The sequence below is a fragment of the Marmota flaviventris genome, chromosome 2 (assembly GCF_047511675.1).
Source record: "Marmota flaviventris isolate mMarFla1 chromosome 2, mMarFla1.hap1, whole genome shotgun sequence".
NCBI lineage: Eukaryota > Metazoa > Chordata > Mammalia > Rodentia > Sciuridae > Marmota > Marmota flaviventris.
In genome coordinates, this window is record NC_092499.1 from 37,104,782 (window position 1) to 37,122,245 (window position 17,464).

Genomic DNA, 17,464 nt, shown 5'->3' on the forward strand with positions numbered 1-17,464 from the left:
ACATTAAAATAAAACACTAAACTCAAAACACTAAACCCTACATGCTTAGGGATACACTTGGTGCTTAGACAGTAGAAAAATAAACAGAAACAAGGCAGCAATGGCCATGTTGGTCAAAAAATGAAGGGTGGATTGTAAAGAAAGACTACCATGGGGCAAATCTGTTCACCACCCTGGGAGGTTATGCAAGTATTAATCTTGAGATAATCACTGTGCTTGCTGAACATTTTGTTTTGTGAACTCCATCATAGATGTGCTCTACCTCATAATCTAAAAAAAAAAAAAATTGTTTTAAATTGCTTTACCTTCATAGTAAAGTGAGTGCAGATGTTTTGAGTAGAGCTCTTACAAATAAATCTCTGATTGGTTCTGGCTTTTCTTTTTTTTTTTTTTCTTTTTCTTTTTCATTGTGAATTGGTGGGAGAAAGTGATGGCACTTTCTTCTCTGATATTATAGTTGGAGACACTTTTCCCTCCTTCATCTTTGTGTTGGGATCCTTCAGTATCCATTTGGGCAACTGATGCTGTGAAATCTGACTCTAAAAGAGAACTGAAGGACCTGGGCATCCATCTAAAGAAAATCACCAAGTCTGATCAACTTCAGGGTACATCAAGGGTTCAAGTTTTCCAGGTGTGGCATTGTAACTTACAAATGCTGCTCTAGAGAGTATTAACGAAACAAAGGCATGTTCCCACAGCCCAAGAATGGCTGTGAGTGAATTTGGAAGTGTGCTGTGATACAGCAGTAAATGTTGATCTAGTTGGTACAGACAGGATCTCAGGTGCTATCCTCTGGTGCAATCTACTTTGGAACCAAAACCACCATAGATGAAGACAGCAAACAATTTTTATTTATTTTTAGAGAAAGGAAACTCTATTTTTGGCTCATGGTTTCAGTGGATACTTAGTCCATGGTCAGCTGACTCTGGGCCCAAGGCGAGGCAGAAAATCATGGTGGAAGGGAGCATAATCAAGGTGGGATGTAGCTCGTGTTACAGCATTTGCCTGGCATGCATGAGGCCCTAGGTCTAATTCCCAGTGCCACAGGAAAAAAAATAGAAAAGAAAGAAAATCATGACAGAAAGGAAAGTTTCTCTGCTCATGGAGACCAAGAAGGAGGTGTGGGGAGTGGGGGAGGGAGGTGTGCTAGTGAAACAGGTATAAAATCTCAATGCCAAAGAAATGCTCCCAGTGACCTAACTTCCTCCAGTCATGCCCTATCTGCCTATAGTTACCACCCTATGGTTTGAATTCATTCAAACCCTAATGGTCCATCAATTGCACCTCCCATTGGATCATAGCAATGACCTCATTAGGTTCTAGTTCTCAAAAAGCTAATCATTTACCTCCTGCATTAACACAGGAATTTGGGGGGAATGCCTCATATCCAAACCATAATATTCCATCCTTGGCCTCCCAAAGCTCATGTCCATCTCCCAATGTAGAATGCATTTAGTCCATCTCCAAGAGTCTTCCCAGTATTAACAGTTCCAGCATTGTCCAAAAGTCCACGTACTAAATCTCCTCTAAGACTAAAGGGAAAACTCTTGGCTGTGAGCGTCTCTAGAATCAAAACCAGGTTTTATATATATCCTATAATGGCACAGAGTAAACATTCCCATCCTAAAAGGGAGAAATAGGGGCATAGAAAGAAGAGTACCCACTCCCCAAAGACTAAAACCTAACTGGGCAAACACCAGGTTCTGGAGTTTCACATCAAGCTCTCAGGGCTCATGGTGGTGAGTTATGTTCTCCAAAGGGCTTGGGCAACCCCACCCCTTTGGCCTTGATTGCAGCCCATATGGCCTCTCTTTTAAGCAGCTCTGACCACACCTTTCCTCAACAGACATTCCATGTTACTGGCATGTCTTCATTCCAAACTGTCTCCATTCCAGCCTCTGCTTAACCTTGAGACTGCCTGTAGGGATTCTGACACTGCTACACTTTGCCTGGCTTCCCAGGCCCTCTTATGAAATTTTTATGGAAATCTCCATGACCCTCTAAATCCAGCACCCTGCATTCCTACAGAACCAGCACTATGTGGATGATGCCAAGGTCTGCTGCCAACTCAAGTAGTAGCTAGGACCTCCTGGATCATGGCTGCAGAGATCTCTGAGTGCCTGGACAGCTGAGCACAGTGAAACAAATCCTGGGGAAGCAGCTTTCTAGGGTCCCCTATGTGAGCAGACTGCACCCAAGGTCTATTCTCAAAGGAGTTGTTATTTTTACACCCTTGATGCTGCCATGGGTATGATCTTGCTGATTCCTGAGATGCCCTCAAGGCATCTTTCCCACTGTTTCTTGCAAAGTCTTAGTTTCTCCTTAGTGGTGCTAGTCTTTTCAGCAACCATACCTTCCTTTGCCCTAATATTATGTGTGTTTCTTCTCTGGCCAAACTGCAAAATTTTCAAACCTTTCCTTTCTGCTTTTTTCTCTCAATTCTTACTGTAAACCTGGCTAAAAGCTGCCAGCAACACCTATGACACTGTCTGAATGTTTCGCTGCCTTGAAATTTCCTCCACCAGATTAACAGGTCCATCATCTTTACATTCAGCCTCACACAAAGTCTCAGGACATGGGCAAAACATTGACAAGTTATATTCTTCACCAGAATATAACACAATGGCCTCTACTCCAATTCCCAACAGAGAGTCCTTGTGGACTCTGAAACCTCATGAGCACATAGGAACATCTGCATTCCTATTGACATTCTGTTCTCCTGAACTCCCACCAGAATTGCCCATTAAGCTTTGCTTACAACATTCTAAGCCTTCTCTGCTCTGTACCTCCAAACTTTTCCAAATTTCTCCTGCAAACCAGTTTCAAAGGCTTCTGAACCACATGGTCAGATTAGTCACAGCAATGACCCTGATTCTTGGTACCAGTTTTGGTTTTATTCAGCTGACAAGAACAACTTAGAGGATGAAAAGTTTATTTTGGCTCATGGTTTCAGAGGTCTCAGTCCATGGTTGGCCAACTCCATAGCTCTGGATTCAAAGATGAGGCAGAAAATTATGGTGGAAGGATACAGAGGAGGAAAGCTGCACTGTTCATGGCAGCCAGAAAGCAGAGAGAGGGCAAAGCATTTTGAAAGATTACATAGGCCTAGGGTTCTTAGAAGAATGGGCTATCTATTATATTTGGCTCTCATGATGAATTGAAAAAACAAGATATGGAAAGAGTGAATTGATTGGTTATAATGCTTACCATATATCATTAGGGACCAGTGATCAGAAAGGAATTCCTTTGTGTTTTTATTCAGGTAATATCATGCTTATACATTGTTCAGAGGAAACTCTGTAAGAGGAAACTTGATCAACTATTTATACATCTTGACTAATGGCCCAGAATACTAAGAACGTTTAAGTTTGGGAGAAAGTGATGAATAATTGCCCTGAGTCTGTGGGGGCATGTTAGCTCAAGCAAGTTTATAAACCATTGCCTTTTTGAGGTATTTTGCAAATCCCTAAAATGTACTTATGGATTATTTTAAACAAAATATCTCACTTGTGCCTAAGCAGAACATATAATTCTATGTAGCTCAGTTTTTGAAAGTTCTGTTTTGTTAAGGATTTTTAATAAGTACTCAAGTGAGGGCAGGTATGGACAGGATTGTGGTATGAATTGCTGTCACCAGTGCTGAGATTGCTCCCATTGTTTTTTTTTTTTTTTCTTTTTCCTATTTCCTTTTTTTACTAAACTCCCTCAGATTATCCTTTTCTGACTAGAGGGAGGCATGTATGTGTCTTAAATAATGATGTATTTTAAAAAGATATATTGTAATTTACTTATACATATTTAACTCGTCTCTTCCATTGCTACTTCTGCCTTTGTATCTACCTTGCTATACATAATTCTTTTTATTCATTAATCATATCTATGTTTCCAACTATTTGTCTGCCTAGGTAACTGGCAATTTCATATGGTTAGACTCAATATCCGCCCTGTATCCTTCTATTATCTGTTTGGGTAAGGGCCTGTTCTCCTCAGGACACATCTGCTCTTGGCACTCATCTGCATAAGGGCTTGTGGGACAGCAAGGGTGGACAGCAAGTGCCTTCTGAGTCTCATCTCGAGAACACTCCATTGCTTGTCTTTCACCTGATACTGCCAAGCATATGTTTGTCCTGGAGAGTGGCAAAGTGTGCCAGAGTGAGCAGGAAAGACTTCACATGTTGGATTGTTCTGGGGGGCAGGAGTGAGGGTATGCATGAAAAGAAGGAGGGCAGGAAGGAGTGACCCCCAACCTTAGTTCTGTTTCTTAATTGGTGGGGATATCCTCTGGGGTCTACGGGTTCTTACCAGAGACTTTCTTTTCTTCCTTCTATTTTGCTTTTGGCTATTTCTGGGGAAAATTAGTCCAATCCCCAATAGCAGCCAGCTAAATCAGACAGGAGCCACCTTCTCCTCCCCACAGAAGACCACTGACCTTGCCCTCCTGGCACAAGCCAGCTGGCCTGGGCTACTTCTGGGTGAGCACTGGAGACACTGGGGTTGTCTAGATGTGGGCTATCTTAGCCTTAAGGCCTATTTTCCATCCTTCTTGCCACAACTGAGGTTAAAGTTTCCACTATGATTTTGGGTCAGAGGCAAAAGCGTAATTCAAAAAGAACCAAATTAAGGGTTGGAGATTTAGTTCAATGGCAGAACACTTTCCTAGCACACATAAGACCCTGTATTCAATCCTTGGACCTGAAAAAAATATCAGCCAAATTGACCAAGATGTATAGTTAGTTCAAAACCCCTAAATTTAAGGAATGCATTTGCTTTAGTCTGTTTTTTTCATCACTGTGGTCAAAGGACCTGACAAGAACAGTGTAGAGGAGGAAAAGAAGTTCAGTCCAAGGTCAGCTGACTCATGGCTCTGGGCCCAAAGTGAGGGAGAACATCATGGCAGAAGGGCCTGGGAAAGCATTCCTGGACACGGCAACCTGGAAGCAAACAGAGAGAGCTCTGATCATCATGGACTACATATAAACCCCAAAGTCTACCCCCAATGACCTACTTCCTCTGGTCACACAATGACCTACTTCCTCTGGTCTACAGTTACTACAGTTAATTAGTGGATTAAGCCAGTGATTAGGTTATACCTCTCATGATCTATTAATTTCACCTCTAATGAGCTTTTGGGGAATAGCTCATCTCTAAACCACAACAGCATTTTACTCATTGTTCCTTGTATAACTTTAGCAATCTTGTTTTTTGAGCTTAGCCAGATCTTATTTCAGAGATGGAGATAAAGATTTTTTTAATAAGGGTAAAATTTTTTAAGTGTTTAAAGGTCAGATTCTAGGTTTAAAATAAAATATAAGGTTGCTTATCATGAGCTTACCACACCACTCAGGGCTGGAATTAGGTATGTAACAGTAATCACATTTTCTTAAACCATAGTTTAAAAATGTATGCTTATTTGTAGAGAAAATAGAACAAAGCATTTGAAAATTGAAATTTTCTGGAAAGATGGGTCATATAGATGTACACTTTTTAGAGAACTAATGTGTCACCATCAGAACACAGATCACTTAAGAACTGATTCTTTCCATTTTGTTCTATGTTCAGTGATGAGAAATACCTGAACTGCTTTGAGCTCAGGTGAATCTGAGGAGGTTTTGACCTCAAAAGCAAAAGGAATGGACTTTTCCTTATAGGAAACATAAATCCAGTGTAAGTTATTATATAGATATGTCATTTTTAGTTAAGTGATAATATCTAATATCCAGTGTCTGTAAATACCAAGAGAGTGAAACAACTTTTCAACATATGTAGCTGTTGCTTTATTCATTAGGGCTTAGATTCATGTTAATTTTCTTATTAATTCACCAGTTTATATCAAGAACCAATTTAGTGCCAAGTATTGCTGTAGGGTTTGAGAAAACGGAAAATAGACCAGTCCCTGCACTCAATTCGGTAGGGAGACAGCTATATTAATGCATGAGTGTGATAAGTGCTGTAACTGAGTTCTGGTGGAGATTGCACATGTGGGAGGAGAATCACCTCTTAGTCTAAGTAGCACAAAATGACCTTGAAAGTACAATGCTCAGAGTTAAGCCAGGGAGATGAGAAGGGGATGGCATTCTTGGCAGAGAAAACAGAACATACAGACTCATGAGGCACTTAGGGATCTTGGTTTGGTAAAGCTGGTGCTCAGAACAAAGAAGAAGGAGCACTGAGGAGGGGGACAGAGTTATGAGAAGAAGCCAAGAACATGTTTGATGTGAAGTCAGATGTTGGAAATCAACTTGAAGACAATGGACAGCCAATGAAAAAGTTTTTCTTATCCCTGTTTTATGACAGGACAACCTTCTGTGGCTCCCAGTTTTATGTAAGGGGCTCAGATTGAGTTCCTTTTCCATTCAGGCCTGAAGCATGGTTTCTTGTCATATGGCCATTAAATCCCCAGGCCTTATGCTTCAAGCCTCTCCATTCGTTCATCAGTGAGCATCTATCTATTTGTGCTGGCTTCACTCTGGTTAATGTTGACATAGACGGAATAATAAAAATGAACTTATTAAGATAACGGATTAACTATGAAGTAGTCGTGGCTAAATATGAGAGTCAGCCAACCACCAATTACTACCCACAGACCAAATCCAGCTGTTGCCTGTTTTTGTAAACAAAGTTGTACCAGAACACAGTCATGCCATTAATTTATGTATAGTCTGCAACTGGCTTTTATACCACACTGGCAGAGTTGAGTAGTTGCAAGAGAAACCAAATAACCTGCAAAATCTAAATATTTCTACTGGAAATAACCTGCAAAATCTAAATATTTCTACTGGCCCTTTGTGGAAAAAGTTTGATGGCCCTGGGTTTAATGTGATAAAAGCTAATTCTTCCCTGATGTACAGTCCAATTGGAGGCAGAGAGCTCTGCTCCACAGAATCATTTGAAGACTTAGACTGAGGAGGGCTCTGCCATCTTCAACAAGCATCTTCCCAGCTAACCCCAGCACCAACGTCTCAGAAGCTAAAAGGAAAAAGTGTGCATACAGGATCAATTACAGGGAAGGTTTATGGGCCAGGCCTGAAAGTGTCAAACAACACTCTGACTATATTCCATTGGCCAGACCTCAGTCATACATTCCCATCCAGACACAAGGGAGTCTAGAAAATGTTGGCCCCAGCTGAGTAGCACCTTCTAACAATTACTCTGAAGCATGAAAAGGGCATTTGAGTCTTGGGTGGAAAGCCATCCATCTACCAGAATAGGCTCTCTGCTTATGAAACTTGTGACCACACGAAGACAAAGAGTAATGTTTTAAGAGGCTTAAGCTTTGGGGACCTAATCAGTAATCCAATAATTATAGAGCTTAACAGGATACATCATAATAAAGTATATGACTTTATTACAGACAAAGGCTAGATTTAGTCCCTATTCTTACTACTGTTAGAATTGAATAGAGGGAAAACATCAGATATACATCTAATGAAAATAAGTACAAATATCTATTGAGCATCTACCATATGTAGTACTGGGCCTTCAGATCTCTTCAAACATGGGCTGTGGTCAGAGGAAATCAAAGGCAGATTTACCTGTGGGGGCCACCTAAGTGTTTTTTCACTTCTACCTCTCCTCCCTCCTGCCCACTTCAACTCTAGAAGAGCAGAGGAAGCCTGACAAGAATGGAGTAGAGGTCCCAAATGGGGGAAATAAAAATGTACCATTGACCCCCCCCAAAAAAAATTCTTCTGAGTGAAATCAACTCAAGCTGGAAAAGGAAGAAAGTTTCAATTAAAATAAATTCCAGAATTTTGGTTATTATGTTGGGCTAGACAAATTATTTTCTATAGTGAACCGATTCTTATGACTTAAGGGGACTGGAGTGCTTGTATTATCTAAGAGGAATTTCATCCAGGAGCTTGTAGGATATGTGGAACAGGGAGTGGATAGGGAACAACAAAGCCATTTTCTGATTGCAACTTGGATTCCTTCTTGTTTGTTTTGCCAACACCAGGACCCACAGGGCCAAATTAAGCAGAAAATGAGTTATTACAAAATTATTATGAGGCTCATTGAAACTTGGGAGGCTGGATAACCAGCTGGAAGCTAAACTTTAACTGAATCCAGGTTGGAGGTTCACACCAGGGAAAACCCCATGTCCAAGAGACAAGTGGGGCAGAAAGAAAGACTTGATTCAATGGCCAAAGAATGAAGAAGAGGGAGATTTCTTCACAAAACAACTTGTCAACCCTAAGGTGGTGTGGGATTACAGATATGGGTAGGAATCTTGAAGGAGGGGAGAGAAATATCAATGTATTTTATAGGTATAGGTAGAGATCTTCCAGGAACTCAGGGGCCACCTCTTTTCACTCCTTTCATGATCTGGTGTTACCAGTCATGGCATCTGGTAGGTGCTTTTAGCCCTGCCTGGAAGATTAGGCAAGTCTAGGTCAATTTAACCCTAAATTATTGCTTTGTACAAAACATTTCTCAAATATTTATTTAGAGTCTAGAAGAATCTGACCCAAAGTCAAGGCTACTAAGGAGATAGATGTAACGTGAAGACAGAGTTGCCAAACCTTATCAAACCATTCCAGTCACCCATGAAACATTTGTAGTCCCAAGTAAAGACAGTTTTTTCAGCAAAAACAGCTTTCAGGACCTGAAGAGTAACCTAGGCAACCATTATCATCACAACTCGCACGTCAGAGGTACCACCTACAACAAGGCAAGTGAGAGACTAATAATGTATTGTCTGGCTGTGTGACCTCCAAAATTAGTGATTTTTAAGTCATTAAAGAGCAATTGAAGCTAGAGGGTTTTTAAAGAGTTTCCTTGGTTACAAACTTGTAGGTATATTGCCCACACCATCCACAACACTGTCTTAATAAGGAAGCCATTGTCATCATCATACCAAATATTCCAGTTTGCACTGAATTGAACATCAAGAACTCAAGGTTACAGCAGTTGCTATGACTACCAGAATCAGGAATGTGCCTCTGCAGGACCCCAATCTCAAGTTCACAACTGCCTCTAAAAGCCAGTTGTTTCTGCAGCCATAGTGGCAAGATGAGGAACTCAGGCAGTACCTGTTTATTTTGCTTCAACTGAAGACTTGTGTGGGGTACTTCAGCTGGTGGAGCCAAAATATGTGTTCTAGTGCAAAGGAGGTGGAGAAATCTTTTCTGGCTAGAGGGACTGGGGATATAAGGTGAAGACTCAGTCAGAAATTCTTCAAACATTAGACTACTCTTCAGAGAGACTCAAATAACCAGAAAACATTCAACAGTCCAAGTTTTAACACAAGTGTTAAAATAAGTGTATGTTGCAGTCCTCCTTTACCCACGGTTTTGCTTTCTGTGGTTTGAGTGCCTGAAGATATTAAATGGAAAATTCCAGAAATAAATAATACCTAAGTCTTAAATTACATGCTGTTTTAATTAGTAGTCATGTTGCCCCATTATGTTCTGCCCAGGATGTGAATCATCTCTTTGTCTAGTGTATCTATATTGTATACACTACCCATCCATTAGTCACTTGGTAGCCATATTGATTATTACATATCACATTGCTTGTGTTTAAGTAATATTTATCTTTAAATATTAATTATTTTTACATTATATTATTTTTCTTAATAATGGTTCCAAAACACAAGAGTAATAACACTGGCAATTTGCATTTGCCAAAGAGAAGGTGTAGAATGTTTCCTTTAAACAAAAAGGCAAAAGAGTACAAAAATTTTTTGGCTTTGACTTTGAAGTGTTGAGAATTAAACCCAGGAAGGGAGGGGAGCACTAGGCAAGTGCTCTACCACTGAGTTACATCCCTAGCCCTTTGTATTTTTTTTTTAAACAGGGCCTTGCTAAATTAGGCAGGCTAGGCTCAATCTCTTGAGTAGCTGGGATTACAGGCATGTAATATTTTGAGAGGGAGCCCACATTTACACAACTTTTTTTTAGTATATTGTTAGAATTATTTAAATTTACCAAGAGTTAGTCTATTGCACCTGATTTATAAATTAAACTTTATTATAGGCATGTATAGAAAAAAAACAGTATATACAGAGTTTGCTATTATCCATAGTTTCAGGAATCATTGGGCATCTCAGAAAATATCCCTCATAGATAGAGTAGGATATCTGGAATATGTATCTGGAATAAGTTGGAGACAATTGGTATAGTACAGAGACAGGCAGTTCTAACCTCAAAGAGCAGTGATCATGTGCAATGTATTGAACTTAACTTTGAGTCTCATTCTTTTTATCTATCAAATGAAAGACTGGGCTAATTCCTAAGTTCTCATCTTCAGAAAGAAATAGAGCTATATTTGTACTTAGTTAAATGCTTTCAAGACAATCAGAAGTCGAGGACATGTGCCTTAGACAATTTTGTGCTGCTCTAACAGAATACCACAGACTAATTCATAATGATCCGAAGTTTATTTGGCTCCCAGTTCTGGAGGTTGCTAAGTTCAGGATCTATGGGGAGAGCCTTCTTGCTGTGTCCTAACATGGTAGGACATCATCACAGGGCGAGAGGGTACAAGAGAAGCCTGTTTTGGGAACAGCCCACTGTCTTAACAACTGACTCACTCCACATGGCATGTGGCCATTCATGAGAAGCCCCTATGACCTAATCACCTCTTAAAGCTCCCACTCCTCACCCCTGCTGCATTAGAGATTAAGGTTCTAACCCATATACTTTGGGGACATTTTCCAACCATAGAATGTGCTTATGCTCTTTCACGAGTTTTAAGCATGGGAAGGTGACTTGGGGCCAGATGTGGAAATGGAAACAAGTTTATTAAAAATTAATCTAGTCTCAGACTATACCATAGGACATTGAATTTTAAGGACTCGTTGACTACTTCTTTTTTCTTTCTTTTTTGCCAATGACATTCAGTCTTTTTTTTTAATTGGTTGTTTTTTAGTTATACATGACAATATAATCTATTTTCATATATTTATGCAAGCATGGACTATATCTTATTCTAATTAGGATCCCAGTCTTATGGATGTACATGATAGTGAGAATCACTGTGGTGTATTCGTATATGTACATAGGAGAGTTATGTCAGATTGGACTCACTGACTTCTGATTTACAGTTTGGAGTAGCATTTGGTTTGCATTCGGACACATCTTTGTTGCACTGACTCTTCTATTCACTGCTGGTGAAGGTGGTGGTGGCTGGTACACTGAAAACAGAAGCAAATTGAGGCCTGCTGGACTTGGCTCTTGATTGACCCCTGACAGCACCTCCCAGGTTCCCTCACTCTCTCCCACTCCCCAGAAGACTTTTGCTCCCTCTGGTAATATTAGCTGTTGATTGTGAGAAACTCAGACTATGTGCCATAGCCCCCTTCAAAGATTATCTTAAAATACTCCAGCAGAACTCTTTAGCAGTGGTGGGTGTGCTCCTAAATGCCTTTTTTTTAAAAAATCTCAGAAAGGATTAAAACTTTGCTTCTGTTTTTGTTGTTAAAATGAAATCATTCTGAACTTTCCTGCTTCTAAAGACAGTTTTCGCTGGTGTCACCTGACAGTCTCTGAGTTCTCTGGACAGGAGGTAGCAAGCCTGAGTTCCCTAGCAGATGTAGTAAATGAGCTTCTATTATACCATCCTCACTTCCTCTTATGTACCTTCAGCTTCAAATTTTAGTATGAGCCTAGAGGGGAAAAGTGCAATGAATGCACAAGGGCAAGGCACAGACAATAAAATCTCCCTTTCTATGGTTAGGGGGAAATTTAATAGTCTGATTACGAATAAGATGTCAAAATAACTTTTCTCATCAAATCAGTTACTTAAGCAGGTATGGAAAGTGACAGAAAAGTAGTGACAGGACATGGGAAAGCCTCTTTGGAAGGTGGAAGTCAGTTTAAGAAATGAGTAAATTTGAATAACTTTGCCGCAGTCTGGCTGGGCACAATCAGGAGCCACTTGTCAAAAGAAACTAACTTTATTTTTAGAACCACACACGCCAAACAAAACAGCCTCTCAGGAAAAACCCTCAGAGCCTCAACTGCCACCACCGGCTTTCCACAAGCCTCTCTCTCCCACATAAGCTTCTCTCCACCTCCCACAATCCTCCTGCTCTTGAGGCCGATTGGCTGGGTCACATGGGCGGAGCCAAAAAAGTCCCCCAATGAGCAGCTCCGTGGTCTGAAAGGGCAGGGAAACAGCCCAATGAGCATCACCTCAGAGGAGCCAATCAGCTAGATGTTGCTGGGGCCGAGGAGCCAATCAGCTAGATGTTGCTGGGGCCGCTGTGAGCCAATCATCAGCCGGCAGCTGGAAGTTTGCTGGCAGCTGGAAGTTTGCTGGGGCCCCTTCGGCTGTGGCTCTCAACATCTCCCCCTCTCTGTTTAAACAACAAGCATGTGGCTTAGGGACCGTGCCTGCCTTAGGTTGTCCAATAGTACATATGGTCCTTAGGTTGGTACCATTGCAATTGGATCTTACCCGTCACTGACTACCGGTCCAGTATACAGCCACACCTGTGGAGAGGTCTTTGTACCAGCGGGGGGGGGGGGGTGAGGTTCTTTGCCTCACCTCTGTTGGCCCCCAAATTTTAGCTGGACGATCATGACAAGCAGAAGGGAGGAAGATACACCAAGCCAATTGACGGCTCCTTTTGGAAAAATTGTACCACCAATGACATCATCAGCAAAAATACCCCAACACTACCACAAGTCGCTGCACCAACAGATAGTTCACAATGCATACAGGTGAGCTCACAATGTGTCCAGGCAAGTTCTGCAAGCAGTTCAGTGATGGCTATTGTAGAAGCTGTAGATTGGTTTTATCTTTGACTTCACCAGCACTGGGATGAAGATAGGAATTCTGGCAATAATGGCTAAAGAAAAAATTATGTAACATTACAGAAGGCACTAAAAGAAAACAATTTTCTTAACAATTTACATTATCTTTAAGAGAATTATTAAATATAATGAAAAGGAAAGGTGAAAGTAAACAAACAGATCTGTTAACCTTCTTTTTTGTTTACATATTAAAACAATCCTCAACAGTTGTTTACCCAATTTAAATTAAACCATATAAATCACGTGAAAAAAAATATTTGGATCCATTTTATCATGAGCACTCATCATATATGATATATGGACATACGTACATTCAAACATATAACACAAAACACAAGTGTGCACACATAATATAATACATACAACACATAACATTATAGTAAAGGCCTTATAACTTTTTACAGGTGAAATCTCCATTGCAATGTTTAAAAACTCTATACTCAAAAAATAGAACTGATCAGCAAAACATTAACCTAGGTCTGTATGAGCTCAAAAAACAAAATAGAACTTCATGATATGGCAAAGGGCAATAATAAAATAGATATTGAAAAAAGCATCCTGGTTCTGTTGCAGATGTAAGAATAGCCAAACTGGAGTTTTGGATATCAGTTGTTATGGATTTGAGCCAAATCATCTTCTTTTTGGTCTGTAGAAATCGCTTTAGTTAATCTTTCTGGAATCCAAATCGGCTGCTGTTCTCCCTGTGGAAACACATAAACAGACCCCCGACTCCAGACAATTACTGGGTCAGGACCTTTCCATTGTCCTGTTAGAATATCCTTCCAAAGTACCTTGGGCTTATGTACATTTTTTGGACACATATGCCTTTCCGCAGCACTAAGTCCTGATGAATCCAAATTTAAAAAGTTTAGAGTAAAAAAGGGTTATTTTAAGTTTATCTTTGGGGAATATATACCCTTTCCCAATTCCTTCTTTTTGCTTTAATAAGTACATTTTAATAGTTTGATGAGCTCTTTCAACTATGCCTTGTCCCTGTGGATTGTATGGGATTCCTGTTATATGAGTAATGCCAAATGTTGAGCAAAATTGTTTAAAAGAGGTAGAAGTATAACCAGGGGCATTATCTGTTTTTAACTGTTTTGGAACACCCACAGTGGCAAAATTTTGTAAGCAATGAGCTATAACATCTTTAGTTTTTTCTCCGGCATGAAGGGAGCCCATCAAAAATCCAGAAGAAGTATCAACTGTAACATGCAAATATTTTAATTTTCCAAATTCTGGCAAGTGTGTGACGTCCATCTGCCAAATATGGTTAGGTATCAATCCTCTAGGATTGACTCCAAGATTAACTTGTGGTAAAAAGGTCACACAATTTTGACATTGTTTTATTATTTGTCTAGCTTGTTCCTTAGTTATTTTAAAACGCTTTTGTGAAGTATTAGCATTGACATGGAACTTTTTATGAAAATTTATAGCTTCTTCTAGTGTAGAGAAAATATGTATGTCATGTGTAGTTTTATCTGCTAAATCATTGCCCAAACTAAGGGCTCCAGGCAATCCTGTATGTGCCCTGATATGTCCTATAAAGAATGGATCTTTTCTGTCCCAGATTAGACTTTGTATAGTGGAAAGCAAAGAGAAAACAGTAGAAGAAGGGGAAATCCTACCAGCATCTTCAAGAGATACTATAGCATTAACTACATACTGACTATCATAAAATAAATTAAATACAGAATCTTTAAACATCACAAAAGCTTGTAAAACTGCATTAAGCTCTACCTTTTGAGCTGATTGTTTGGGTACTAAAAATGTAAAAGTTTTATCAGGGGTAACTACTGCTGCTGTACCATTATTTGACCCATCAGTGAATATATTTGGAGCATTCATGATAGGTGTTTTTCTTGTCATTTTTGGAAAAATTACAGGATGCAATGACCAAAAAGACAATAAAGGATTAGATGGTAAGTGGTTATCAAATGAAACATTAGATTTGCACATGATTATTGCCCAAGTATTTAACTCATTAGCTAACTCATCAATTTGATTCATAGTATATGGAGTAATAATTTTATTGGGAGAAATCCCAAACACTCCCTTGGCTGCTTTTATTCCTTTGAGTATTAATTGTCCTACAGCCTCAGGATACCTAGTAAGAATAGTGTTAGGAGAATAAGATAAATGTATCCATAATAATGGACCTTCTTGCCAAAATACTCCTGTAGGAATATTTTTTGTTGGTAGTACAATAAATAATAAAGGCAAACTTATATCAATTCTATCCAAATGCATATTTTCCATATATGTTTCAATGATTTTTAATGCCTTTCTTGCTTTAGGCGTTAACATTCGGGGTGAATTTGGATCTGATGGACCTTTTAGGATATCAAATAAAGGTCCCAACTCTCCTGTTGGTATACCTAAATAAGGCCTTATCCAATTTATGTCTCCTAATAACTTTTGAAAGTCATTAAGTGATTTGAGTTGATCTACTCGTATTTGAATTTTTGGTGGACGGACCATGGTTGAGGATAATAGAACTCCTAAATAATTAATTGGAAAATTTAATTGTACTTTATCTATTGCTATCTCTAGATTATAATTTTTTAATAAGTTTGTAAGTGTGGCATAACATTCTAGCAATGTGTTTTTATCTTTGTGTGCTAATAATACATCATCCATATAGTGAAATATTTGTAGTTCAGGATTTTGATTTCTAAGTGGCTGGATTACTTTGTTAACATAAATTTGACACATAGTTGGGCTGTTAGCCATCCCTTGAGGGAGTACTTTCCATTCATATCTCTGATCAGGACCTTCATGATTCAGTGCAGGGATAGTAAATGCAAAACGTGGACTATCCTCAGGATGAATTGGAATTGAAAAAAAAACAATCTTTAATATCTATAACTAAAACATACCAGGTTTTTGGCAAAGCAGACAACTGAGGAATCCCTGATTGAGCAGGTCCCATAATAACCATCTCATTATTAATGGCTCTTAAATCTTGCAATAATCTCCATTTACCAGATTTCTTTTTGATGACAAAAATGGGAGTATTATGGGGAGATACAGAAGGTTGTATATGTCCTTCTGCTAATTGTTGTTTGACCAGGTCATGGGCTGCTTGCATCTTTTCTTTAGTCAGGGGCCACTGAGGAACCCATACTGGTCTTTCTGATTTCCAAGTAATTTTTATTGTCTCAGTGGCCCTTTCTGAAAATCCAACCCATGTCTGTCTGTTCCTTGATCTATTTGTATTGGTGCTGCTATACCTTGTTCTTGTTTTTCTAATCTTTTTCTTTTCCTAAAACCTTGTCTAGTCATAATAGTGGGTGCATTTTGGTTGATGTTATTTGTTAATGTCAAACCTAATTGATCTAGGACATCTCGTCCCCATAAATTTACGGGAAGATGATCCAATACATATGGCTGTATAGTTCCTTCACATCCTTCAGGATCCTTCCAATCTAATACCATTGCACTTCTATGGGGATTAGTCGCCACTCCTAGGCCTCGAAGCGTTTGAGTGGCTTGTTGTAATGGCCAATGTTTTGGCCATTCTTGACGAGAGATGATGCTAAGGTCTGCACCTGTATCCAGTAGCCCATTAAATTCATGTCCTTGAATATTTAGTTTTAGCATGGGGTGAGAATCTAAATTTAAAGAAAGCATAGCCCAATCTACACCTGTGGAGCCTAATCCCTTGGAACCTCTTTCTACAGTACGACTGGAAAATTTATCATGTAGGCTGGGTATTATTAGTAACTGTGCTATTCTATCTCCTGGTGAAATTACTGATATACCCTTTGGAGAACTGGCTATAATTTTTATTTCACCTTCATAATCGGGATCAATTACCCCAGGACTTATCATAAGTCCTTTTAGAGTAGAAGAGCTGCGTCCCAATAATAAGCCTACTGTTCCTTTGGGAAGAGGTCCTTTCACCCCTGTGGGAATGATTTGAATTCCCATCTCTGGAGTTAGTACTGCTCTGGCGGAGGCGCAGATGTCCAACCCTGCGCTCCCTCTGGTTTGTCTGATGAGGGATCTGATGGACAATGTGTCCTGGGCACTACCCTGATGGGGTTGCTGGGTTCCTCCAGTGCTCCGTATATTTGTGGTTTTGGGCCCCGGAGCATTGGGCCCCCCTGTCCATTTTTTGGCAATGGAGCCTGATGCCTTTCTCCACGATATCGTGGATAAACACCTGGTCCTTGTTCGTTTTTTGATAATGGAGTACCCTCTATGGTGGTTTGAGAACGGTATTCATTAGCCCAATGTCTCCCTCTACGGCATCGTGGGCAAATACCTGGTATTCTACTCCTTTGATACCTAGTTTTGTTAAACCCTCCTCCAATGGGGCAATTCCTTTTAAAATGTCCTGTTTGTCACAATTGTAGCATGTTCTTGGCCTGGCATCTAAAGCCTGTTTTACTGCAGCTGGCACAACTTGCTCTTGTTCATTAATGTCTCTACATAATTTAATATATGTGTTTAAATCTTCATGTTTCCATGGTCTAATGATATCTCTGCACCAATGATTCGCTTGCTCATAAGCCAGGTGTTTTAGTAATGGCATTGCTTGTTCTGTATTCCCAAAAACTCTGGTAGCTGTTTGAATAAGCCTATCTACAAATTCAGCATAAGGTTCATTAGCTCCTTGTATTACCTTAGATAATTGACCTTGTAAACCTCCATGTCCTTGTAAAGTCTTCCATGCCTTAATTGCATCTACAGCAATTTGT

At 39.7% G+C, this 17,464-nt stretch overlaps 1 protein-coding gene across 5 annotated transcripts in view; it reads right to left on the bottom strand.

Annotated features, from left to right (window-relative positions):
- Positions 1 to 374: 374 nt before the first annotated feature.
- Positions 375 to 17,464, bottom strand: part of Nrl (neural retina leucine zipper) — a 283,758-nt gene continuing 266,668 nt past the window's right edge. For 4 of the 5 annotated variants that reach the window (XR_011706581.1, XR_011706580.1, XR_011706573.1 and 1 more), the window contains one exon: positions 375 to 4,931. The gene's annotated coding sequence lies outside the window, so the exon portion shown is untranslated. Of the gene's footprint in view, positions 4,932 to 12,681; positions 12,794 to 17,464 lie in introns of those variants that run through there. The other variant, XR_011706572.1, reaches the window with a different exon arrangement.